The following is a 27,989-nucleotide window of genomic DNA, read 5'->3' as shown; positions in this document are numbered from 1 at the left end:
GACTGCTAATGATAATGTGATTATCACAAGCATATGTACACTACTGTTCACACTGGCTTGTTTTAGGGTTATTTGAAATCTCCATTTTAATGCTTTCCAAAATATTTAACATGAAGATGTTTCTTGTGAAGGGTTTGAGTACTTTGGAAACTGTGCTATTGTGTTTTCTGCTTCATGAATATTAGGGTGCACCAATACATGTACATGTATAACTTCCACTGAAGCATCTTCCTGTGGCCATAAGGTGGTAGTGGCCTTGAAGAGAAACCCAGACAAAAATTTGGGACATTAAATCATAACAAATCCAGGGCAAGAACGGCAGGCCGCAGTCAGCTCTTTCTGATTCATTCCAACAGAAGCTTCTCTCTCTCTCTCTCTCTCTCTCTCTCTCTCTCTCTCTCTCACACACACACACACACACACACATGCACACACACAGTGTTATACAGTTTTTGCTTTGTCTCTTTTCATGAGCTCGTCAAAGCCAATATGCAGCCCAGCTGTAAGTGAGGGCTATGAAGCTGAGCTGAGCAAATTGGGCCATCCCTGTGGATGTATAAATGAGTCAAATGACCTCCAAAAGCATGAATCTTAAAATAAAGTTGTAGAAATTAACAGATCTCTGTGGTGATTAGCATGAGCAACTCTTGGAAACTTGGGAAGGGAAAGGGGATGGAAGAAGCAGAAACCTCTTTAATCAGAGTTGTGTTTTGCTCTTCCAAAACAGCACCTACATGTACAAGGGCAAATGTGCATGGCATTGAAATCGTGGGGGTGGGGAGAGGTATGTTAGCAACTACTTCTGAGGTACTACTGCTGGCAGGAAAAGTCATTTCTACAGGCAGATCAAGTGTTTTGTGGAAGTCAAAGATAGGAACTGAATCAAAGATAGAAGGTGAAGACCTGTTCCCTAATAGAGCAAATGGGAACCCTGTCCTTAATGTTATAAGCTTAAGTGTTCTGTTTGACCTGTAAAGTAGGATAGAAATTATCTCCTGAATAACAGGAGTAGGAAAGGTTACCAGAATAGGCATTAACTTCCATTTCCTTGTAGGATCACAGCTAGCGAGGGGAACTGTGTAGACATGCTTTGGGGTGTGAAAAATGCGCTCTGTTAGGACACATGCCTGGAGTAACAGGGCGTGGTCTGCAGCTAGTAGGAGCTGAAGTAGCCAATAGTAGCCAGTGGCTGCTACAGCATGATATATGTATTCTTGGTTTCCTGCAACAAATGAATTCAGCAATTTAAATCCAGTTTAGGGCAAGGGCTCTTGCAACAAGAATGGCACAAATACAATCATAGTTACAGTAGAACTTGAAGATATTTCAAATCAGGGCTTGTTAGGAAGCTTATGGTGCTATTGAGCTTATTTTACAATTAACCAAGTGGAACAGTGGAACAGGTGGCTTACACAAATAAGTGATGGTTGAAGGGAAAATAAAACTCATTTTCTTGAGCATTGAAAAAAAAAAAACCATGAAACATGAGCTGAGGAGGTGTTCCCACCAGCCTCACTCTCAGTCCTGCTGGGGATGCCCAACCTGCTGGATGTACTTCCATTCTGGATGCTGTCAGCCAGTCTCATTTCTCATCCAGAGCTAGGTTCCCTGACCAGTCCCACTCCCAGAGTGGCAAGTAACTGATGGCCTAAAGTTTAGGTGGTGATCTATACATGGAGAGATGGCCCTTCTATAGAAAGAAGCATTGGCTGAGTTTTCACATGTGCTTGACTTGCCATTTTGCATGTATTTCTGTATTTGCAGCTCCAGCTGTCAAGCCAATTGTTTTTCAGATTGGATTTGAGGATGAGGAATTTACTTCTAGGACTGAATAAGGACCTACTGGTGCAAGGAAAATGATGTTTCTGTTGCATGTTTCTCTCTTCATTATGCTTTGAATTTCCCTCAGCTTCCCATGGCTGTGGCATGCTGATACACATTTGGAGAAGCTGTAAATAGACATGTTTTGCTGTTTTGTTACTGACTCACATGGCACACATTTGAAGGGCTGGAATAGTATTATTTTCTGCTGACTTGGAAGGCACAAGCAAGGATAAATCAACTTTCTGATTTTGCTATTTTTAATCACTAAATTTTGCAAAGCTAATTAGAGAAATGCAAAACAGTACTGTTTGGGAGAGTTTCTTGATTCAAGTAACAAGGAAGAGTTGCAGGCTAGGTAAATGTCATAAACACGAATGCTGTTTGACTTTCTCAAAGCTTTTCTTTCAGACACCTTCCAGCTCTTGCTTGATCCTTGCAAGCTGCTATCAAGATTGTTCTAACATCTTCCAAGGGTCATTATTCAAGATCTTCCTATTAGTTTCAATGACATGTTTGCTTTTCTGTTTTTTGTTTGTTTGTTTGTTTGTTTGTTGTTGTTTTGTTTTGTTTTGTTTTGTTTTGTTTTGTTTTTTTAACATGTTCTTTAAACCAGCCTTAAATTTTGGAAGCAATTCTTGTTCACTTTTATTACTTTAAACACTTTTTTTTTTTTTTTTTTTAAGTGTAATAGAAGTGTAGCCAGTTAGTGAAGTACAATCAATCTTACGCTGTTTACCCTAGTCCTGGTGATGATGCTTCTCATCATCCTCCTGTAAAGGCAGTGTGCGGGACTCTCAGCAGACTCCACAGGAAAGGGGTTTTGCATGTAGTTCACTTTTACAGTGGTGCTCTACTGAATGAAACATGCAGCTCTCATCTTTAAAAATCACACTCTGGTTATCTCTTTGCTATTCTAGCAGCAGTGAGAATTGTAGCTGTGAATTGTAGCAGGGAATTGTAGCTGTCTCCCTTGTGAGACTGCTGCTTCTTACTTCTTGGGACTGAGCTCAAGTGGCTCATGAGAAGGCTCTAGGTGTAACCTTCCTGAGTTATTAAATTAGGAAACTCTTAATAGTCTGTATTGGGTCACATCTCTGTGTGTTGCAGGGAGGGACAGGGCAGGGCAGCTTATGAGGTATTTGCTGAACCTGTGGCAATGTGAGAGCTTGTTCTTCAACTTTCAGATTTTCCTTTGAGTGCTGGGGTCCAGAAACTTGCCTGATAACCATGGTACCTACTCCTAGTTGATGGACTTGTTCATCAGTCGCTGCTCTTAATTCTTGTTACAAAACATTAGGGAAAAAATTATTGACAACAAATGTGGATTGAGAAGTTAGTCCAATCCTGAACCGGATGACCCTGAATCTGAATGACTGTGGAACTCTCCTTTGCACGAGCAAAATGGCTTCTGTGTAGCAAGGACTCAGCAAGCATCTACCTTGTGCTTTGTTCCCACTCCTGGTATAAATTAGATGACTCCGCTCCAATCACTCATCCAGGTGATTGGATTAGAGTGGTAGTTGATAAACTCTGAGACATCAATAGAATTAAGTTAAACTGCTGGAGACAAAGGAGCTCAGAACCCCCTCTGTGGTTGGCAGATCAGAGAAGGATTGAGGAGAAATTTCTCCATTGGAAGAGACCGTGCAGTTACATTGATGCTCGGAGTAGAAAGCTAGATGTGTCTCATCTTAAATATCCAGTGAGCCTTAATAATTCCCCTCTCATACCTGAGCGCATTCCATTTGTCAGAAAAAGTCAGTTACATGAAGTGTGCTTGTGTGTGAGTCCTCCTGTAATGCTCCAGTCCTCTCCAAATGTTATTCAAAACAAGCTGATTATGATTGTTTCTCAGAGCCCACAGAGTAACTTATTAAGCTATCTGTACTTGCTTCTTGCTGCTGGCACGCTAGACACCTGGGCTGCATTCATGAGCTATTTCTGTATGTCATTAGGAGCTTCCTTTAGAGAGTCAAGACAGCCATGCTCTTAGTGCACAGGTTTGTGTTGTTACTGTACAGCAGTTGGAGATGATCTGCTGAGCAACTCTAGAGTTAGCTATGCTTTATATTTAAATTTGTACTTATTTTGCTGCTACTTATAAGTTTAAAATGATTAGAGTGCTGCTATGTAGAGGTCAAAGGGGCTGCTGCACTATAGGTAGTCATGCATATGTTATCTTTAAACCAGATAGCTCAGTTGTCAAACATGACAGAAATGCAGGAATGTACCTCAGAAGGGGATGTAAAAGCCCAGCTGGAGTTTAAGTGCATACTTGCACTATGGGCTTATGATGAAAATCACCAGCATGTCCTATATGATCATGCACATAAGATCGACCTATGCTGATAGCTATTTAAGCAAATTAAATTATACCATGCATACATGCTCAGGAGCACATCACCAAGTGGCTGTATTTAAATACTGTGATTATACTACAGATTCTTAAACAGTGCCTCTTACCATGCCAGGAGTGTGAAAATCCTAGCTCAAACTCCTTGCAGCAGGAAGTTCAGGCAGGGTGACAGGAGATATAAAGATACTTTTCCCAGCACCCAGGTCACAACTTCTGCAGGTATTACATTAAAACAATTACTCTGAATTTCCTTTGGAAATAAACTTATAGCTTGAAAAGCTGGTGGATGTGGAACTCTTCACATCTACTCTAAACCTTTTGAGAGTGGTGAGATGGGATACTCAAGTTAGTTTGCTGTACTGGTAAAGCAGTAGGGCATTAAAAATGAGGAAAAACTTGTGTTTACAGTTGTCTTTTTTTTTTTTCATTCGAGTAGTACAAGGGTACACATAGAATAAATGAGAATTGCAATATAGAAGAGCTGGTCTAAACTAGGTATTACATTTCTACAGTACAAAGTGTCTCAAAATGCTATATAAGTGGTGAATGATTATTTTTGCTGTATGCCTCCCAATAAAGTGATATAAAGTGATGTTCCTACCAATTTTTATGTGACTTACATGTAGTACTCTTAAATCAGAAACAACCAAATTTCTGAAAGCATGTGAAATGAAATAATTAGTTCATGTTGTGTTGGTTTTATTGTTAAATTCTGCCTTTTTGGCTCAAGTTTTAAGCTGTGGATCTAGTTTTCAGGCTTTTCTGTACTATCACAATGGTATAGGAAAATGAACTTCAGCTAGGATATAAAATCTGGGAATACTTTTTCAGATGTCTCCAGCAGCTGGGGCTATAACCATCAAAATGCTAAAGTCATATTTCAAATAATTTTTTTACAGGAATAAACTCTTACGGGTAATGAAAAGCGACAGCAATCTCATCTTTAATGTTTGCTTTTAGGACATACTTGAAAATGTGATTCAGTCTGGGATATAAAGTTGGTTTTAAGATTTTTTTTCAACCAACAAGGCTCCTTTTGCCCTCCAAGTATGTCCCAACTGTTTGGTGGTTGTGGCCTCAGATGTTGCACCCTGTTAACAAGCATCTCTCTGGCTGGAGGTAGTCAGGGATACTGATGATGGACCTGGCTTAGGTCCCATATAGGAGTGAGGTAAACAAGAAGTACCATGGCAGAAAAGATGCACAGCATGAACAGATGAGCCTTTGTGAAGCAGCTATAGAGGAAACTGAGCAGGATTATGAGTTAAATTAACAAGATAACACATCAGTTAATAGAATAAAATCCCTGGAAAAAGGGTGAGTTTATAGACTTGAAGTAGTTCACCAACTTTCTGAGAAGATAGCAATTCACAAACCATATCATGGCACTGATTTTTTTCTGAAATTTGCAATTGATTTCTGGTTTAAAATCAGTGCTGTGATATGACCTAAAGACGGGGAAGAAGTCAGCCCTTCAAGTTGTTTAAAAGATCAACTTCTTCATGTTCCCCTGTAATATCAAAATCACTTAAACAGTATGCATCTATTTTTAAAAGGAGAGTTTTTTCTTCATGTTGGGATCTTCATTACAAATACACACTAGCTCAAAATAATTATGGGAGAAATTAAAACAGCTTTGTTTCAAAAAAAAAGCAGATATAAAGCATTTGTATTTAATTGCAGTTAAAAAACATTCACATTGCTTTTAATAATAATTCAGTGACTGGAAGAGTCTCTGCCTGTGTCATCAGCTCTGCTCCCAGCCTGACAATGTTTAATAATTACCTCCTGTTCTTTTGTCTATTGTCCTGTCTGGCAGATGATCATGCACTAGGTCTCGTGCTCCTATCCAGTAAATTTAAAATATTTCACCCAGCAGTTACACAATTTTTGTTGCAGAACAGTTACTCATTTTTTACTCCATTTACAATACTTCCATTCTGTAATAACACTCTTGTAGGCACCACAGTCTAGGACTGGAGGGTGCCTTCCACTTTGATGTTCTCCTGACAGCAGCCAGAGCTGCAGTCTCAGCACTTTCTTTTGGTGGCTTCTCCATTTTTTATACGGTAAAATCTTTTTATAAATCAATAATACTTATTTATTTATAATTAATATATAATATAATAATATAATTAATATTTATTTAATTTATAAATCAATAATAGTTCCCTTCATTGGAGTTCTGTGACTGGAGGTTTTGTGTTTACTGGTGTGATATTAAAATCTTTTATTACCTTGTGTTAGTGTTATTTAATATCTGCACCTTAAATTGTAGATCCACTGAAGCATGCTTTCCTTCAGTTCATAGAATCATAGAATCATAGAATATCCTGAGTTGGAAGGATCATCAGTGATCATAAGGATCAAGTCCAACTCCTGGCACCACAATTGTCTGCCCAAAATTTCAGACCATGCGACTAAGTGCACAGTCCAAACACTTCTTAAACTCCAACAGGCTTGGTGCAGTGACTACTTCCCTGTGTGATAACTTTCTCAGTGAAGAACATCTTCCTAATGTGTAGCCTGAACCTCCCCTGTCACAGCTGGACACCATTCCCATGGGTCCCATCACTGGTCACTAAAGAGAATAGATCGGTGCCTGCCCCTCCATTCCTCCTTGCGAGGAAGCTGTAGACCACGATGAGGTCCCCCCTCAGACTCCCTTTTTCCAGCTGAACAGGCCCAGTGCCCTCAGTCTCAACTCATACGTCTTCCCCTTTAGGCCTTTCACCATCTTCGTCACCCTCATCTGGACACTCTCCAACAGTTTCACGTCCTTTTTGTACTGTGGTGCCCAGAACTGCATGCAGTACTCGAGGTGAGGCCACACCAGTGCAGAGTAGAGCGGGACAATCCCTTCCCTCAACAAACTAGCAATGCCATGCTGGATGCACCCCAGGATTCTGTTGGCCCTCCTGGCTGCCAGGGCACACTGCTGGCTCATATTCAGCTTCCTGTCAACCACAACCCCCAGATCCCTCTCTGTGGGGCTGCTCTCCAGTGTCTCATCACTGAGTCTGTAAGTACAGAAGTTGCCCTGTACTTCAGTATTGGGGAACAAATTCTAAAAACATACCCATTAAAGCATGTGGTGAAAATATTTTTCCTCCACATTTCCTAAGCTCAGGGCAACAGTAAGTTGCCCTGTCCCAAGTGCAGGACCCAGCACTTGCCTTTGTTAAACTTCATGTGGTTGGTGATTGCCCAGCTCTCCAATCTGTCCAGATCTCTCTGCAAGCCCTTTCCACCCTCAACAGAGTCCACAACTCCTCCAACTTTGGTGTTGTCAGCAAATTTGCTCAAAACACCTTCTAGTCCAACATCCAAATTGTTTATGAAAACATTGAAGAGGACTGGTCCTAACATAGAGTCTTGGGGGACCCCACTGGTGACCATCCGCCAGCCTGATGTGCCCCCATTCACCACAACCCTTAGAGCCCTGCCCATCAGCCAATTGCTTACCCATCGGATCAGGTTTTGTTTAGCTGTATTCTGGACATTTTGTCCAGTAGGATCCTATGGGAAGTTAAAGTTAAATTGATGTTTGGCGTGTTAATATTTCTTGGCTGCATTCATGGTAATGTAGGATTTCATAAGCTCTTAGAACAATTTTTTCACTAGAGGCATGAACATTGCATAACACAGCCAAATCTATTCTGACATTAGAAGAAACTTACTAACTCCTATGTCCAGTGTGTATATGTATCCATGTATTATTTAGTATTATGAAAACTTCCCGTTCTCTACTAGACAGAAGAAGTGCTCATACCCATACTGGTTTGTGCTATTGTCAGTACCTGTGAAAAGCCCCAGGAATGGGCAGGCCTGGAGATATGCCAGTCGGGGTCTGTTATAGACCACCAAACCAGGATGAGGAGACGGATGAGGAGTTCTACAGGCAACTAACAGAAGTTGCGAAATCTTCAGCGCTTGTACTCGTGGGGGACTTCAACTTCCCTGACATATCCTGGAAGCACAACACTGCCCAGAGAAAGCAGTCTAGGAGGTTTCTGGAGAGCGTGGAAGATAGCTTCCAGACACAGCTGGTTAGTGAGCCTACCAGGGATGGCACCCCGCTAGACCTTCTCTTCACAAACAGAGAAGGACTGGTGGAGGATGTGATTATCAGGAGCTGTCTTGGGCAGAGTGACCACGAAATGGTGAAGTTCACTATTCTTGGCGAGGCCAGGAAGGGGATCAGTAAAACTGCTGTATTGGACTTTTGGAGGGCTGACTTTGTGCTGCTGAGGACACTGGTTGGTAGAGTCCCTTGGGAGGCGGTTCTGAAGGGCAGAGGGGTCCAGGAAGGCTGGGCGCTCTTCAAGAGGGAAATCTTAATGGCACAGGAATGGTCTGTCCCCACGAGCCCAAAGACGAGCTGGTGGGGAAGAAGACCAGCCTGGCTCAACAGAGAATTGTGGCTTGAGCTTAGGAGAAAAAAGAGGGTTTATAATCTTTGGAAAAGTGGTCAGGCCACTAGGGAGGACTATAAGGATGTTGCGAGGCTGTGCAGGGACAAAATTAGGAAGGCCAAAGCTCATCTGGAGCTCAATCTGGCTACTGCCGTTAAAGATAACAAAAAACGTTTTTATAAATACATCAACACAAAAAGGAGGACTAAGGAGAATCTCCATCCTTTACTGGATGCGGGGGGAAACTTAGTCACAAGAGATGAGGAAAAGGCAGAGGTGCTTAATGCCTTCTTCGCCTCAGTCTTTAGCGGCAATACCGGTTGTTCTCTGGATACCCAGTACCCTGAGCTGGTGGAAGGGGATGGGGAGCAGGATGTGGCCCTCACCATCCACGAAAAACTGGTTGGTGACGTGGTATGGCACTTGGATGTGCACAAGTCGATGGGGCCGGATGGGATCCACCCAAGGGTACTGAGAGAGCTGGCAGAGGAGCTGGCCAAGCCACTATCCATCATTTATCAGCAGTCCTGGCTATCGGGGGAGGTCCCAGTTGACTGACAGCTAGCAAATGTGATGCCCATCTACAAGAAGGACTGGAGGGCAGACCCGGGAAACTACAGGCCTGTCAGTTTGACCTCAGTACCAGGGAAGCTCATGGAGCAGATCCTCTTGAGAGTCATCATCATGCAGCACTAGCACTTGCAGGGCAAGCAGGCGATCAGGCCCAGTCAGCATGGGTTTATGGAAGGCAGATCCTGCTTGACGAACCTGATCTCCTTCTATGACAAAGTGACGCGCTGGGTGGATGAGGGAAAGGCTGTGGATGTGGTCTACCTTGACTTCAGCAAGGCTTTTGACACCTTCTCCCACAGCATTCTCCTCAAGAAACTGGCTGCTCTTGGCTTGGACTGGCGCACGCTTCGTTGGGTTAGAAACTGGCTGGATAGCCAGGCCCAAAGAGTCATGGTAAATGGAGTCAAGTCCAGTTGGAGGCCAGTCACTAGTGGCATTCCCCAAGGCTCAGGGCTCGGTGCTGGGGCTGGCCCTCTTTAATATCTTCACTGATGATCTGGACGAGGGCATTGAGTGCACCCTCAGTAAGTTTGCAGATGACACCAGGCTAGGTGCGTGTGTCGATCTGCTTGAGGGTAGGAAAGCTCTGCAGGAGGATCTGGATAGGCTGCACCGATGGGCTGAGGTCAACTGCATGAAGTTCAACAAGGCCAAGTGCCGGGTCCTCCACCTGGGGTGCAATAACCCCAAGCAGAGCTACAGGCTGGGAGATGAGTGGTTGGAGAGCTGCCAGGCAGAGAAGGACCTGGGAGTGATGGTTGATAGTCGGCTGAATATGAGCCAGCAGTGTGCTCAGGTGGCCAAGAAGGCCAACGGCATCCTGGCTTGTATAAGAAACAGTGTGACCAGCAGGGCTAGGGAGGTGATCGTCCCCCTGTACTCAGTTCTGGTGAGGCCGCACCTCGAGTACTGTGTTCAGTTTTGGGCCCCTCGCTACAAGAAGGACATCGAGGTGCTTGAGCGGGTCCAGAGAAGGGCGACGAAGCTGGTGAGGGGCCTGGAGAACAAGTCCTACGAGGAGCGGCTGAAGGAGCTGGGCTTGTTCAGCCTGGAGAAGAGGAAGCTCAGGGGTGACCTTATCGCTCTCTACAGATACCTTAAAGGAGGCTGTAGTGAGGTGGGGGTTGGCCTGTTCTCCCATGTGCCTGGTGACAGGACGAGGGGGAACGGGCTAAAGTTGCGCCAGGGGAGTTTTAGGTTGGATGTTAGGAAGAACTTCTTTACCGAAAGGGTTGTTAGACATTGGAACAGGCTGCCCAGGGAAGTGATGGAGTCACCATCCCTGGAAGTCTTTAAAAGACGTTTAGATGTAGAGCTTAGGGATATGGTTTAGAGGGGACTGTTAGCGTTAGGTCAGAGGTTGGACTCGAGGATCTTGAGGTCTCTTCCAACCTAGAAATTCTGTCATTCTGTGATTGTGTGATCTAAATACACCTAAAATGAACCAAAGTCTTTACATCAACCTCAGTGATTTTAGACAAGTTTCCAAGATTCAGGTGGAAGTGTGCTGCCCTTCTGTTGGGGTAAGAAGTGCTGATATAAGCACATGAGAAGTAAATCTGTACCAGCTGTTCTCATCCTTCAGTTTTCTGCTGGAGATATAAATTTTAATGGAAACACCTTTTGCCAAGAATTTGGAAGTAACACCTCAACTGACTAGTTTTCAATAGGTCTTGAGCACCAGAGAAACTCCAGGGCAGTAGGAAAGTGAGCATAGGATGTTAATTCTTTTAAATAATTAAAATGAAAAAAGATATGAGGGAAGCAAAAGGTAGTGGGTTGGCTCTGGCAAGCAGGCAAACTCTCACTTGGCCATTGCACACTCCCCTGCTGCCTCAGCAGGACGGGGGAAGAAAATGGGATGAACAGGATCAAGAAAGCTTGTGGGTTGAGATAAAGACAAGGTTGTTGCTTACTAGTTATCATCATGGGCAAAGCAGACAATTTGCAGGGGAATTAAGCTACTTTATTACCATTTAATATGTAACTGATTTGGGTATTGGGGAACAAATTCTAAAAACATACCCATTAAAGCATGTGGTGAAAATATTTTTCCTCCACATTTCCTAAGCTCAGTTTCAGTTCAGCCTCCTCTCTTCCTGCCTTATTTCTGGAGGCTGCACTCAGTTCCTTCAGTGAGGCAATGAGTGGTGGCAAGGGATGTGAGGGGGATCTGCAGTGAGTACACAGCAGTTTCTGTGTCCTTCCCTTTCACTCTGTTCCTCTGCTCTCTGATAGTCCTCCATGGGCTGCAGTCCCTTTGGGAATACCTGCTCAGCTGTGACCTTCTTCCTCCTACCTTTGTGTTCCCTCCATTTCAAACTCTGTTTTTACCTCCTCTCTCCCTGTGGCATTTCCTGTCCTTTCTTAATTACAATTTCACAAAGGTGCCACTGGCTTGGCTGATGACTTCAGCTGTGTCCTGCTGCAGAGCCAGCTGGAACCATCTGTGTCCAGCATGGGGCTGGTCCTGGTATCTTCTCATAGAGGCCAACCCTGCTGCTAACACTTTGATGCCTACACGCAGTCAGGTTATAGGCTGGTTAGATTATGGTGAATTCCAGAGGAGGGAAAAATTATTAAAATTAGTGAAGAATCCATTTATGAAGAATCAAATTTCATAGATTGGAATGTAATTGACAGAAATCCAAATATTATGCCAAACCCAGAACAATGAATAACTCTAATGTTGTTCTTGTAAAATACAAATTTGATTAATAAAAGTTGCAGTTGTCTGCAGTTGTCTGCAGGGGCTACAGTTGTCTGCAGGGGCTGGCAGTTGGTCCACTGCTATTGCTTGGTTTTTCTAGTGACGAGAAGAAAGTATAAAATCCTTCCTGATGAGACTTTCATGTGGCAAAAGCACTGGAACAGCAGTAGAAAATCCAGAGGGCACCTGTGTCCCTCTAGGCCAGTGAATGTTAAGGATTCATTTAGACAACATGTTTTTATCCAAGTACAAACACTAGGCTGAAGACAAGGTCTTGGGGATCAGCCTTATTCCTCCATGAGAAAAAGTCTGGAAAAGTCTTACAGGAGGTAAGGAAAAGCATGAGCTCCAGTGTTCAGTGTTATGGTGGGAGTGAAAATAAAGGCCTTGCAACACTAGTGAGGGGCGGAGATCAGTGAGTAGGAGCAATTCTGCATCTAGTTTTTGTTTCCACAAATCAAAAGTAGTTTAGAATAGTGGAGATGGCACATAAAAAAGGACTTTCCCTTTTTTTTTTTTTTTTTTTTTTGGGGGGGGGGGGGGGGGGGGGAGGGGGAGTCCCTGGGAGACAAATAGGTTGTTTCTTATGTATACTTAAGGACCTCACCTTCCTAGATGCATCAGGCTAATGTGGGACTGCAGTGCATAAGAATGCTTGCTTAAAAAAAAAAAAAAAAAAGTATTGGTTAACCAACTTAGAGACCCTTGACCTTGGAAACTTCAGCCCTTTATTTTTTTCTTTGTCAAATGTGGGAAACTGGGAATGCAAAGTTGTTGCAGACTGAGAAACATCATGAAACAAGCTTGGCTGGTCCTGCTTATCTCTAATTAAATACTGTGAGTGTATCTGACGGAATAATGTTTTTGGTTTGCTTTGTTTTCTCTTGTTTTTACAATATATAAAGAAGCTTTTGTGTGTAAACTTCGTATCTGAGACATGAAAGGAAGCTAGTCTAAGAACTGTAATATTTATATAATCTTAATAGGTGAATAAGCTTCATTGTACTTCATGTTAACTGCTAGGCAATCAAATAACAGCAGATAATTTACTGCACTCAATGACCTCTTCCTTTTGCTGCAGCTTGAAGCACTTGGAGTTTTGGGTACCTGGCCTGTTATTATCCCTATAGTATTTATTGGTACATTCAGCAGAAAATCTTGTGCTACATACAAATCTTCCATTCTCCATGTTCATAAATGCCTGGCTAATTGCTTATTATCATATTGAAAAACTGCACACTACAGAGCAGATGCCAGCAATTCTAATGGCTGGATGAAGCCTGGATACCTTCTTCAGCCTGCTCAGCGGGGTGGCTGCAAGAACAAGAGGCACCAAAGAACACTGGGAAGTGCCAGCTGGAAACAGCTTTCTTGAAAATCAGGATAGTCAGAAGTAAATGTTAAATACGTTGTTAGAGACCAAAGATTTCCCTGCTTTAATCCTTGGGCAGCAAAGGAATGTATCAAACAAAATAACCATAACAAGTGGTCTTGTACAGAGGAAGTGTGTTGATTCTCTCAATAAATGTTGGAGTAACCTTTTGGTCTGGTTTGCTGTGCCTGTTTTTCACTTGTGTCATTCAGATCCTGTTGTCTTTGCCTACAGATATTAAATGTACATCTGGCAGATGCTCTTGAATAGGCACTGGGACAACTTAAACAGGTATCACTGACAGAAAAGTATCCAGAACTGCACTCTAAGATATTTACCTGTTCTTATTTATGTTGGATCTTTTCTTCTCCATACTACTTGCCACAGTGCTCCTGTAGTGACTTTTTGTAGTTTCATAATAAGACCTATAACCTTGTTTCCACCCCAATACATGAGTTCAGCAAATTTCTCAAGGAAACAACCTACAATGTTAAGGCCATAGATGCTCTGATGTCTGCTGGTAGCTTCAGGTACTCATAACCATTAATGTACTGAGAATACCCGTATGGATGCTGTCTGGTAGTGGGGATTTATTGACTGGAACTTTCCCAAGTTGTTCATTGCACATTTATTTTATGCCAGCACAGACTTGTCCTCCAGACTTGCTGTATCTTCTCATGTAATAATTCTACCAGACCAAGGTTTAGCAGGCATAAACTGTCACTTCTCTGAAATGTCTGTAATTAAGTGAGGGTGGAGCATCTGGCTATGGAAAACAGGAGTAGGAGCAGCAGGAGTCAGCCTTGTAAAGACTCATTCTCTCCAATAGGATTGATGCAAAGAAACAGTCAGTGGTAAGCAATTTTCTTATCTTCTCTCACTTCCTTCTCTGTTTTGGGTCACTTCTCTGCTCTTATGGTATGTAGTTAATAGCTCGTATATAACCAAAAGTGCTTGCCTGTAGAAAACAAAGATTGCACAGGTCCAGCAGCTCCACCTAACTTCGGGAGGATGTGTAGCTCAGCTGAGTTATCTGGGCCAACTCAGCCAACATAAAGTTCCACAAAACTACGTGGAACTGAGGAACATTTGTTAAAATGTTGCATGAAGAAAAGTACTTTAGATCAGAGTCTTTGAGCTTTCTGTCTACTTGCAAAAATAAATTGTTCTTTTCTATCTTTAAAAATATGTATATTTTTGAAAAACGTTTGTTTGTTTTTTTCTTCAAAACAAAGATTGAATAAATATCTATAGTAGGCATGGTGTTAACAGTATTGTAATCCTTCACCTTCTGTGTTTAAAATTCTTACCTGTCTTCAGCATTGTGTTAGGATAGTCATTTTTCTAAAATTTTAGATATACATTTAATTTATATAAAATATTATATTCACTGCCGACACTAACACCAGCAACACGTTTGGTGCAGAAGACACATCCATTTTTTCCTCTCTCTTCTCTTGGACCTGAGAAGACTGTAACTGACAGCTGCAGTTTGGCTGAGCCAAAAGCAAATCAGAACAGACATCAGAGTAAATGAAATGGTATTAATCAAGGCAAAAGGTGATCATGACACAGGCAAATGTTTTGACTGCTGAGAAGAACTGTGAGACCACAACACAGCCAGTTGTGGTATGAAGTGTGGTTGCCACTTTTGAGAGCACAGTGACAGATAAAGCTGCTCTAGGAATATCAGGTTGTTGCCTGTACATTTCCTGTGGTGTTTTTCACAGCATGAACTGTTATCTGTGTTTGTGTTGTTTTTTTTTTTTTTTTGTTTGTTTGTTTGTTTCATACATACTAAAATCATAAAATGAAATGCCCTTCTTATCTGTTCTTTTGCTAAGGCCTGATAATTATAGACACATGGCTGTAATTTGTCTCATCTAATTTTACAGCCTGGTTACATGTGTGAGAAACACTCCGTAGCCAATAACTTAGGCTCAGGTGAGGATCTCAGTGAAGTAGTAATTTATTCACGATTGCAATGTCGGGTGCCCCACAAGCAGGAGAGAGCGCATCTACTAGTTCCAAAACACAGTTTATATACCTTTTGATGGCAGGACCCTCCCCTGTTTCCCCACTGAGTGGGTAATCCAGGTTCACAATCTATCTGATGCTTCACAAACAATGCATGGCCTTCAGTTGCCGGCCTGTTAAATTTCAAATTTCTTTTGACATTTTTACTGCTTGAAGTGGTAATGTTTCTTCACTTATCTGACTTGACTTGACACCGTGATTTTCACTTAATTGTCCTAAGGAGTCTGGTTGTCTGCATTTTACTAGGTCGCCTGCTAAACTTTCTTATCACTGTAAGCATATCTCAGTACCACATTCCCTCCTTCTAAACAATGTAACTCTGCAAAAACAACATTTCTATTCCCACACGTGAAAGGGAAGTAAAGCTGAGTGGGGGATTTGGGAGAAGAAGTATTAAATGCCATTGCAATATGACCCGTTTGAACCTCCAGGTTGTCACTGTATCAGCTGTCTGGCTGCCAGGAGAGTGTGGAGCATTTCTGGGCTGACTGGAAGATTTTTGGAAGGAAACACCTGTGAGGCTCTCAGTTGTATTCACCTCGCTGCAGTAAGGCAGCAGAGAGGAGAGTGCTCTGAAACTTAAAGGTGACAGCTTATAGTGACACTGTGGTTAAAATTCGGAGCTTTTGTCATGTTAAGAGTGAAATCATAAGGGGTTGGGGGGAGTGCACAAAAGAGGAAAAAGTCCTCCTGCACACCACGGCTACGTTTACCAGAATAAGCCATCTAGTGGTCACCGTGAGCTTTTTTTTCATCTCTCCATAACACCGAGCATTGCAGGGATCTCATCAAAACTTTTGTGGGTCATTGAGGAGGTTTCATACATGCTTTGGGACGTTATGTGCTTACAGGGCTGTGGCTGCACCCTCTGAGCAGAGGTGGAGGGAGAAAGGAGGGGGCTACTCCCTATTAGGTAGAACAAGGGAAGTGGAGTAACTCACCTCAGCAGTGGATGTTAGGTTTCCCATGACAAAATCTTTGTACCCAAGAACAGCAGAAAACCTCAAAGGTTGAGGCTGATCTGGGAAAGTGTTGCTAGAAATGAAGTGAATAAAGTGAAATTGAATAAAGCATGGAAGGCTGTGCTGAATGGGAATACTATGATGACCCCAGCTGTGCCTGGGACATAAACATGACAGCAGAGTAACTATTCTTACTGGCACATTTCACCAAAATACTTTGGATTTATTAAATTGCTTCATTGTCAAAAAATAAAAAAAAAATAAAGTCTTAAAAACTCAAATGTTTTTGGTTTGACATTTACATATAATTTTAAAATTTGAAAACCATTAAGTTTGGACAGTGGTTTTCATTTGATCACCAGATGCAGTTTTTCACACTTCCCCTGGGGGGGAAAAAAAAAACACAAACAACAACAACAACAAAAACACTACAATATTTTGTATTAACCTTGAGACACTATAGAACCTATAGAACCTAACCTAACCTATAGAACCCTGTGTTCTATAGTACAGTAAATGAACAAAAATCATGATTATTTGCAATGAGGCCTTTGTTTATTGCCTGATTTATCCTTTAAAATTTATCCCTTAAAATGACATTTTGAGAACTTCACATTCACTTCTAGCAGAGGTGGCACTAAAAACTTTTCAGAAGGTATACCTTCTGAAAGTAATCCACAATGGAGGGATGTATCTAGCAGGAAAACAACCATCAGGTAACACAGAGTGACAAAAATGCACAGCTTTAGAAAAATGTGGTGTGACTGCATGTAACATGGGTTGTGTGTGCTCCTTTTATGTCCATGCCTGAAGATTTTTATTTCCTTTTATTTCCTTGCCCTGCAAAGAATAACTAAAATATTCCCTGTACCATTCTGCATCTATGTATTCGAGTATATCTTTAACTTCCAAAACTACATCCATCCAAGTGATGAGTGTGTTAAGAGTTCCCCTCTGCAATCAGTTTGGAAGAGATTTAGGTTTGTGCAGAAGCTGGTAGTCTGTGCAAGCTCTGGGGACCCCTTGACCAATTCCCAAGGCATTCATCAAGACGGAGATTTTCATGCAGCCACTGTATGTTTTTGATTTCCATGGCTGTTATTGAATTAAACAGGTTGTAAAGAATAAGTGAATATAAACTAATTTTGTAGTCCACACCCAGGCAAAACAACAGTGACATTTTGGTAGTGTAAGACTGAGTGCTCAGTTTTATTTCTCCTCTGCGTTGGCCCCAACCCAACACCTCTGTGCTATCCCATTTGGATGCTCAGAGTTGTAGGAAGGTTGTACTGCAGGGTAGCACAAAGAACATCAGGACAGCTGATGAAGTGAATGTGCATATTGAGTATTTTAACATGGGTAGAGACGAATAGTCAATGTCAGCAAGGAAATGGAGCAGAGTAGGCAAGTCCCATAGGGGTCCTTCTGTGTATCCTTTCAGAAGGAAGACAAAAGATCAAATAACTATTTCAGTGCATGAAACTACTTGCACAGCTTCTAAAAATGTCTTCATAGTGTGTGTATTGTGGTTTTAGCCACAAATAGAATTCTGCTATTAGAACCCACCTACAATGTACATGGGAGATACAGGGCTACATTTGTCACCTTTTCCAAAACTTTTTTTTTTTTTGGGGGGGGGGGGATGTGTAAGGGGAGGTTCAGAAGTATGCCTCGGTAACTTACAAGCCATTTTAATTCCAGTTAAAAAAAAAAAATAAAGCCTTAGGAACCTAAAGCTAATAAAATTAAAAAAAAAAAAAGTAGGATTTTTGGCTGCCAAATCAACAAGGTGCCTGTTGTAAATTAATCTTTTGTCAATAAGAAAATTCTAGTACATAATGGAAAGTTAGCCCAAACTCTTGGTTATGACGATGTTCAAAAATGTGTTTGTTTGTTTGTTTGTTTTTCCCCTGTGTTTATCCTCTCACTGGTAAACAGTTTACAGGCATTCTAGGGATCTGGCTAATGAATCTTGGTACATTTGGAGTTTGCAGTATCACACCTCAAAAGACTGTAGTTGACTTCAGACACAAAGCTACAGTGAAAGGGAGAGAGTGGCATGTGCCCCAGCAGCAAGTAATAGAATTGCACTTACTTTCAGAAAAGACTAAACATTTTCTTCCATTTTCTGCTGTGTTTTTTTTTGTTTGTTTGTTTGTTTGTTTTCTTGTTTGTGTTCTTCAAAACAAACAAGCAAACAAAAAACACAGAGAATATCTGGTCAGAAAGGATCACTTTCAGCTGGAATAGAATGGACTATCTAGACGATCCTCCCTTCTCTTCACTAATACTGTGTAAAACAAATAATGCTAACAGCCAGCTGGCCACTTTTCTTCCCATTTTCAGCATAACTGCTTATTTTAAGTTGATGCTTTAATAAGCAGAGGGATTTTTCATAATCCTTAAAAGGAGTTAAAGCATGAAGACACGTTAAGAAATGAGATGTTAAGTCTTTAACTAATGAGATTATACAGTAGAGACCCTTTAAAGATGGCTTGGCGTAAGTGATCCAGCAGCAATAAAGACCCTATTATAGGTCAACAACTTATTTTGTGGACAATGGTCCCTTTTGAAGAACTCATGCAATCAAAATTTAGATTTGTACAAAGTGCTTAATGTTACTGAAGTCTTTTAATATAAATGTATGAGCTCTTCTGAGCCATCTGTGTATACTTCAGTGTGCGTTTTTCTATAATGCCGGACCTTTTGCATGTTTTAATAAGTGAGAAGAATCTTTACATTTCCTTGTCTCAAAACAACATTATCTCCTTTGTGATCCCATGAATGCCATCCATTCAATATTATATTTTTTGTAGGAACAAGAGGGAGAAAAGTCACCAGATTTCTTTTTTTTAAGAAAAAAATTAATACCTCAATATTTAAGAATGCAGTGATTTTTCTCTCAAAAAATAAAAAATAAAAATAAATAAGCACACCCAAAATTCAACTGTAGGATGAGGGCCATGCCTGTAATATTTGACTGTAAAGGTCTTTTTTTTAAGTCTTTTTTTTGTGTGTGTGTGTGTGTGTGTGTGTGTGTGTGTAAAGATTTGAACATTTGAGAACATAAAGATGCAGTTTCGTTTCTATAAAACCTTATTGCCTTCACTGCTGGTGAAAGTCAGCCTGCTTTATGGGAAAAATAAGGAATTTCTGAAGAGATGTCAATATCCTCCTAAGTATTTTAAAGTAGAATCTCACCTTCAAATTCTATACTCTTAAAGAATCTTTCTCTGTGGTTTCTAGGACCTGATCCAAATCTATTAAAATAAATTACATCTCTTGTATTGACTTCTGAAAACTTTAAATTATGTCCTAAACATATCTTATTTTGGTAGATTTTTCACTGAAGTCAATGGGGACTTTTCCAACTTAAGGAAACCTCCAAAGACTGTTACAGATAATTTCAGGTAATCTGTTGTGGTTTCCCATGCTTTTGAATTGAGCCACATCTGTCAGTCCAGCATGTTTATTTGTTGCTTATTCCAGTTCAGGATGATTTGTACTTCTGTGTTTCAGGTGCAGACGAGGGGCGCTAGTGCAGGCATGGTGTCCATCCTGTGGATCTCAAGCTCTTGAGTAATTCACACATGGACCCCATACTGCAGCTATGTCATATCACTGGTGCAGGGATGTGTGGACATGAGGGCTTGGCTGCTGGGAATTCCTCGCCCTTGGAGGATGCAAGCCATCAGAGGCTGAGGCTGATGCATTGCCATGGGAGCAGGAGGCACGCTCAAAGTGGCTGTGGCCTACAGGGATGTTTTGTGACTCCATCAGAGAGCCACTATCATCTCTTCTCAACTGCCTCTGAAATTTGTGGTTTGGTCAGCTTTGTGGTAGAAGTTGGTGTATGTCTTATGAGGTCAGGAAGAATGATGACTTTTGGACTTGTGGTGGACCCTATTGGCAGAGTTTTCTTGATATTAAGTGCTATCCTGGTGAGCCCGAGGGCAGAAGACCCACCTACCCAAGGGTTCCCATGACAGCCTGGGGAAGATGGAGGTGGCTGGTATAATTGTACCCAAAGTCCTACAGCTGCAACTTTGCTACTGCAGCTATAATATAGTTAGTTGGCATTGGGGGAAACAGAGGTAGGGTGTCTATAATCTTCCACTAGAAAGCACTTGAATGGTAGGAGAATGAAGCTCAGTGGTGACTGGATTGCATAATTAATGTTCTTGAATTTCACAATTCTTACAGAATTTTAAAGAATAAGGAAAACATATGAACATCTGCCACTTATCTATATAGTTCTGCATGGCCTTGCAGAAGTGTTTGGGCAAAGGAATAAACTCAGATGTTCCTACAGATAACGGTGATGCCAGACTTAGGACCATGATACACTGCTTGACTACTCCCACTCCAAATCTGCTTATGCCTGTTGCATTCATTCATGGTTTTAATGCATCCAGTTTCCCAAAAGGAAAAATAATAGCATACTCATTTTGCTGCATGGTGCCTAAAGTACATCTACATTGGAGCACATGGAGAGACAAGAGCTTGCTGGCCCTGCAATGGGGAAAATGGGGACCATGCTCCATGGCTGACTGCTGAGAGATAGGTAGAAATGAACAGGCTACAGCTGTGGTAGGGTAAGATCCTGCTCTCTGTTAGCTGCAGGATCTTAACAACATTTTGTAGTGTGAGCAAAATTCCCCAAGTGTCTTGTCTGAGGTCTGCAGAAGAAACCGACTCCAGGTTAGCTGAGTCCCTGGGCCAGGCTTCCATTTCAGGCATGACATATTTTGCTAGAAATGCAACTCTGTTGCTGGCAGGGAAAGGGGCCTGATCCAAGACCAACTGAAATCTTCAGTAGGATTTAGATTAAGCCCACAAATCCTGATTCTGCGAAGATTTAAGCTTGTGCATAACTTTACATATGTGAATAGTCTCATTGAGGTCAAACAAATTAAAATAATGCATGAATAATGACTTAAAATAAAGTACCTGCTTGTCTTGGCAGTATTTGGGGCCATAATGAACTAGGGAAAAAAAATGCAAGCTGACTTTTTCAGAGCTATTGAGGTGTTATTTCAAAAACCTAGTGTGTGATAGTTGTATTTACATGTACCATACAAATTCTAAATGAATGGGAGTGTTTGTTCATCCGTGTCATGTATTTGGGTCAATAAGGGATCCCATATGGCTTCAAAGGTTTGGCTTTTCTATTCTTCTCAGAAAAGTACCTGAAAGTGTATATCCTAGAGGGATCAGTGGGTGTTTTTGCTGCACAGAGATTGCAGGATGAGGATTGCAGGCCTTATTAAAAAGGGGTCTATGTTAATGGAAAAAGCAGTGTGACAGGCTGAGTTAGGAGTTTGCAATATTGCAAGGACATTCTCACTCTGTGAGAAGCCAGTTCCTCTCCAAAATAAGGTAAGAGAAGTTAAATGAACTCTTGCAGGGGCAAAACAAACCTTGTGCTAAATTAAGGTTTCACTGGCAGTGTGGGGAGTTGAGGTGCCAGTGGTACGTGCTGGTGCCTGCAATGACTTTGCTGCTCCCCTGACCCTCCCTCCCTCCCCCCCTCCTCTCTCCCTGCTGCCTTCAGTCCTGGGTTTTGTTCCCTAGGCTCCTCTCAGCTGCCACTGAATGCTGTTGCCTTCCTGCTCCTCACCCATGGGGCAAAATCAGTGAAAACAGCAGCCCTGGGCTGGAACGGGCTGCCCAGGGAGGTGGTGGAGTCACCATCCCTGGAAGTCTTCAAAAGACGTTTAGATGTAGAGCTTAGGGATATGGTTTAGTGGGGACTGTTAGTGTTAGGTCAGAGGTTGGACTCGATGATCTTGAGGTCTCTTCCAACCTAGAAATTCTGTGATTCTGTGGGCGAGCATACCTTCTGCCCTGTCTATCCCCTGGCTCCAATGTGGTGTTTCATCTGGGTTCAAGGGGCACAAGCTTCCCTCCAAACACATGGCGCTTCTGTGGATGGTGCCTGCTTGCATCATGTTGAGTTTTGCCCTTCTGCATTTTGGGTTGAGCTCTATGCATTCAGGTTTTCAGAGCAGCAGGTCATTATTGCCCAGGTAAAGGAACTCAGTGTAGAGGGGGAAATCATCCCTGTCCAACAGCTGGAAGAGATGCAAGCCAGTGGAGCCCTCAAAATGGAAGCTGAACAGAATGTAGTTTATGGGCCATGAGAGCAGCTCTGTACAGAGGGCAGATCCTACACATAGTGTTTAGCTGTAATGCTTATACTTAAAAAGTCCTCTGTGCTTTATTAAATATTTCTAAAACACGCTTACTTAGGAAAGTCAATACTATGCCAGACACAGCATAAATACAAACCTATTGATGGCAATTTCTTCATGTGAACTGAGCTAGACTATTCTCCTAGTGCAAGCACTGCTCTGGGTCTTATCAAAGGCAGAAATGTGTTTCAAAGACAGTTCTTATTTTCATAGTTCTCAGCCCCTGACGGGCAGGGGGACAAAGTCAGCTCTGAACTGCTGGCTTGGCCTCACCAGCCAGACTTCAGGACACTCTGCTTGCTCTTGGCAATGTCAGGTCTTCAGGGAGGAGATGGAGCTTACCAAGCAAAAGGTGTGATTCTTGTAGCCTGTTGAGGCAGTTACTGAAAACAGAAGCCCCTAAAAGTGGCAATCAAATGGGACAGTCTGGCCCAAGCTCTAGGGCCAAAGACTATATTGCAATATTAAGCTAACATCATTTGTGTGTGAAACAACCTCCCTTTTTGAACTGGGATTCTTGTGACTCTCTGCAGTGGCTGCCTCAAGAGTGACACATAATATTCAAACAACCTGAACCAGAATCAAAAGGGATAAAAGACAAGATGTTTTTGGTGTCCGTAGCAGCCATTCACAGAGTCAAAGAAGGTGTATTTGGGGAAAAGCTAAAGAAGATCCATTACCTAGGCTGAAGGTCATGGGGAAAATTTATTGCAATGCCAATGTCTCACAGTAATCAGAACACATCATCTCCTACATTACCTTCCTCACCAGTAGATCACAAAAGGGAACATATTGCTCATACTAAACGTAGGGAAACAACATACAATGACTTTCTTCAAGTTGGCCAGCCATTGCAGTACCCTGTCTGCACTAGACAAGCCCAACGCAGATGTATGTCCTCTCAGCCAGACCAAACAAACCTGGGCAAGAATACTGGCTCCACTCAGCTCCTAGCGACAGCAATTCTAATGACAAGTTTGAAAACACTTTAATGATTTGTGTGTGTGTGTGTGTGTGTGTGCGTGTGAAGAAGAAACAATGAACAATGTCACTGAAAAAATTCCACTGTATCCAAATCATCTGTTGATATTTTCAAGTACTCTCCACACATGCACAAAAATACATATTAACTATAGCTTATAAGTGGTTTCAGACCACAGAATCACTCCTGTAAATATCTCCTTAGGCACAAAAATAATTCTTACAAAAAATCATTTCATTGCATATGTGCACTTCCTCTTCAACTTGTAGAAAGACACTTTCAAGCTACCAAATGCTATTAGTTTTTTAAAAGGAAAATTTCCTGCCAAGTGTATTTATATATTTTAACTGGAAATTATTTGGAAGGATGAGAAGCCTGAGCAGCTGGTAAACTTATCTTGATTATTTTCCCATACATTTCTAATAAATTATTTTAGCACCTTAAAAATACTTCACCTAAACGAATTATGTGTAGGCAATTTTTGAACTGTACAGAAGTCCTGGAACACAGAAATGGTGATGGGGTATGATGTGATGGGGTAAGAAAAAAAAAAAAAAAGAGCTAGAGAGAAATAACAGAGGAAATAAAAGGCATTCAGGGAACACACAGAGGAAGTTAATGAAGAGAAGTCCACTATAGCGGACTACATTATCACTGTAGTGAAGGGCTTTGCAGTATTACAGGGATGTAATGAACTGTGGGTGGTTTCTTATAATGCCAATGATTTTGAGGGTGGCTCTGGGCTACATGCAGAGAGAAAGCAGAGTAAAAGAGGATGTCATGGGATAGGAAAGGCTGAGGGAGCAATGCTTGACGAGGGGATCCCTCTACCTCCCCAATGTCCAGACAGTGCAAACTTTCTGGGGGCAGATCCTGTTGTCCCTTCACTGAAGTCACTGTGCTGGAGGGGGACAGGAGGACAGATGAGCCATTTCCACACATGGCCCAACATCTGCCAGGACCCCACTGTGCCACACTAGAAGCCCAACCAAACCATCTGAGTGTGCCCCTGGGATATGCTCTGCCAAAGCATTGATGGTGAGCTTTGCCATCACTGTCCATGAGGAAAAAAGTGTGCATCTCTGTAATGACTGGGGTGGCAAATTTTGTTCCTGTAGCAGAAGCACGCTTAGGTGGCTCTAAATGGGAGTTTAAAAAGACTATTATTTGCTCTCTCATGTGCCTCTGGAGGAGGCTGGTGCATGAACCAGACCAACAGAGGGGTAGAAAAATATGTTCTGCAGGGCAGGATGGAGATTGGTATTATTTTCGGGGGGTTGCACAGCAATAGTGCAGTGGTGGCAGCCCTGTGTGGAGTCTGGTAGTACTATATAGACAACACTGCTGTTTTGGAAGCAAGCATGGAGTTTGTGGGCCTGGATGTCTTCAGTGAAAATGTTTTTAGATTGTTTTGGAGGACTTTTTTTTTCCAAAAAATCTCCAATTCAAAGATCACTCTAAGTGTGGAGAATATGGCTTTAAACAAATGTGAGCTTTCTTAAGGGAAGACTGACTTCATGCCGTGTTTGTACAATACATGGCACACATATGTTCTATTGGATTACTTTAGTTCAAATAATAGAAATAAGTAGTAATAGATGTCCTAAAGAGCTGTGCAGAAGAAAAAGTCCACTGTAAACAAAATTAAAGATGTACTTTGGGATCCTGTTTTTGAGAGCACTTTGACTGTGCTGTACACTATAATATATTTGAAGACTTGTGTTGTGTTCCCCCATCAGTGAAATTGCGCCAAGCAGTAAGATTATACGCTAAAAGTGACATTACATAACATTGTGGCCTTGTCCAATTTTCCCTGAGTACAACAGGAACAATAGGAGGTTATGAGCCACCCACACCCTCAGTCACAGCTCCAAGTCCTCTCCTAGTCAGGTGTGTCTCAAAAGATTTTCCCTCTCCCTCTGTTTACTCCCAGGGTTGAGTTTTATAGTTTGGTTTGGTTCATTTTTTTCTTTCTGGCAGTCTTCTGGCTTTTCTGGTCTTACCTATTGATTCTTGTTTAAACAGTGTCTGAGCTTTCAGTTTGCCCAAAGACAGTCTCCTGTCCCCTCATAGCTTAGGGAAGCAGAAAAACATGACAAAGGCAAGGAGAACAAATGATGTTTCCCTACAACATCCCACTAGCTGGAGTATTGTCTGGGGAAAGGGAGGCTGGAGTGTGGTCTGCTGCTCCTTCAACCCTCAGGTGTCTGCCAGGCTGTCAGACCTCCCTTCCCTCCAAAAGTTTTCTTGTAGAATGGAGAAGGCTTTTTCTTTCATTGCAACTCGTGTTGCTGTTTAAAACTTTGATTTTGGTGGCTGACTTTTTATGACCAAAAGTTATCTTCAAGATTCTTGTGCAACTTCACTATATGCTTTCCAGCAGTACAGGAAGGTGAAGAAATTATTCTGTATTTGTAAAATGAATTAATAGGTTAATTGGCAGTTACCTATAGTGTAACTGGAAGACAGTAGCGTGAGGGCCAACTGTAAGGGCAGAGCACCTCAGGTGATGTGTCACTTCTCTACTCTTCAAGGAGACTGAAAGATGGCAGTGCTGCCACTGCTGTGTAAAGGTGCTTGGAGGAACAGGGCAGTCAGACGTACAGTTTCTATGCAAAAAGAAGAAAGAAAATGGAGAGGCAAGATGTTATCAATTAAGTCTCATCTCAATCTTAATTTAGTAATATTTATAAAAGAAATATTTATAAAAAGTATAAAAGCTATAAAAGGCAAGTAAACAGCGCTGAGTGTGCAGGGAGTCTACGCTCCACCAACACGCACACACGAACATCAAACATTCTAAATATATAGAACATTGTTTTACATACTAAACCCGAGTATTGATATAATATAAACTCACTTTAGGATAGAATAAAACTTGTGGAATGATATTGTATAAACTCACTTTAGGATAGAATAAAACTTGTGGTTAAAAGTTAGCAAGGACAAAGTAAACGACATCTTGTTATCTGTAGACCTTCTGTTATGTTTAAGCATCTTGTTATTTGAAAACATCCCAGTATCTGTTAACCGTTAGTCAGGCTGAGACTTGAGATAACTTGAGTCAGCTGTCTTGTCTTGTTAACTGAGACTTCCTGTTATCTGCCGACCCTCAGTTAAACCGAAAGCCAACTCAGCATTTTCACAGCTTGGAAAACAACTGATTAAGCAAAGGTGAAAAGTGCATTACGAGGAAGACCTACAGCCTTCCTCCCAAAGACCACTGCCCACATCCTGAAGACCCCGGTCCACAATTCTTGGAAGGCTTTGCGCAAGCGCAAGGACTGATAAGCTAATTAGCATACGAAGCAAGGGCAGGCGGGGTTAGATAATGAATATGTATGGTGCTAATTGAATATTCATTGTTTCGCTGTATAAATATGAGATATTTTGTCACTTCGAACATGCACGATAGGCGGAAGGATCCCCCGTGCATCCAGCGCTGCAATAAAGAATATACCACTTAAGGGAATTTCGGCTTTGATCTTTAAATCAGTATGCCTATACATATGTACAATCAGAAAAGGTAACAAACAATCCTTTAAGTTCCATGACTTAACAGCCTCCATTTTCCTGATCACAAACAACAGTCTCCATTTTCCATAATTCCAGGGCTAGTCGTGTGAACAATATGTCTCGCTTTAAGTTGTTAAGCAACTTGGTCCTCAGGCCTTATGTATCCCGTACTTCCCAGATCGAAGAAAAACATACCCATCTCCTTTTCAAGGCAATAGGGCCTGGGTCAAAAGGCAAGTCCAGGTCACCCGGGGGCGGAACAGCAAAAGCCTTCGATGGCTGTAGCAGCAGAGGGGCCCATGGCGTAGCAGTAGGATCAGTAAAGGAGCCCGCAGCTCCCTCACTGTCTGGCAAACCACATGCTTCTGACTGTGGTCCCACAGGGCTCTTTAAGGCCTCAGAGACTGCTTGCCAGGTGCCAAGCAATCCCACTGCAACCTTGTTGTTTTTAGTTGCAGAGTTCCACACCTTGACCTCAGTTTGGTCCCGTATTTCAGGATTATAAACTGTCCAATTGTTAATAAGGAGAATAAGCTGTAAGGTTACCAGGACACTCTTTGTTCCTAAGGACGTATGATACCCCATAATGCAGAACTGCTTACCAGCGAGAGGCAGTTGTGTGCACAGGTCCGCTTCTCTTGGCTCAAGCTTCTCTCCAGCTCCAGTGCTGGAGAGAAGCGACTTTCCAGCGACTTTCCAGCGACTTTCTGTACGAGCTTCTCTGAGCAGTTTGCTGAGTTTGGCCGAACCTATCTTCATGAGGCAATCAAAGTGCCTGTTCCCGTCCTGGTCTCCGTTCTGCTAGCCTGTTCCTCTTCACTCCTTTTTCCTGCTTCTTTATTGATCATAACTTCATCACATCATGTTGCCTTCCTTTTTTATCTTGAGGGCAGGCTCCCTTCTTGTACCCTTCTCTCCACAGCAGTTCTTTTCAAAACTTTTCATTGGTCAAACAACTTTGAATGTAACAACAACAGCAAACACCCAGAAACTTCCATGCCTTAATGGCTGGAGAACAAGAAACCGGAGACTGCATGGAGTCTTCTGA

At 42.0% G+C, this 27,989-nt stretch overlaps 1 long non-coding RNA gene across 2 annotated transcripts; it reads right to left on the bottom strand.

Moving 5' to 3' along the window:
• Positions 1–24,976: 24,976 nt before the first annotated feature.
• LOC137850241 (uncharacterized) lies at positions 24,977–26,666 on the bottom strand. 2 transcript variants are annotated; one of them, XR_011092396.1, is made up of 3 exons: positions 26,331–26,666; positions 25,927–26,034; positions 24,977–25,831 (listed from the first exon to the last, which is right to left on the bottom strand). It is a non-coding gene; the product is annotated as an uncharacterized lncRNA (long non-coding RNA). The 2 variants fall into 2 exon arrangements; XR_011092395.1 differs by having other exon boundaries at positions 24,977–26,034.
• Between the last annotated feature and the right edge of the window lie 1,323 nt (positions 26,667–27,989).

The sequence above is a fragment of the Anas acuta genome, chromosome 1 (assembly GCF_963932015.1).
Source record: "Anas acuta chromosome 1, bAnaAcu1.1, whole genome shotgun sequence".
NCBI lineage: Eukaryota > Metazoa > Chordata > Aves > Anseriformes > Anatidae > Anas > Anas acuta.
The sequence above is the reverse complement of the archived record's forward strand: the minus strand, read 5'-3'. Positions and strand labels throughout refer to the sequence as shown.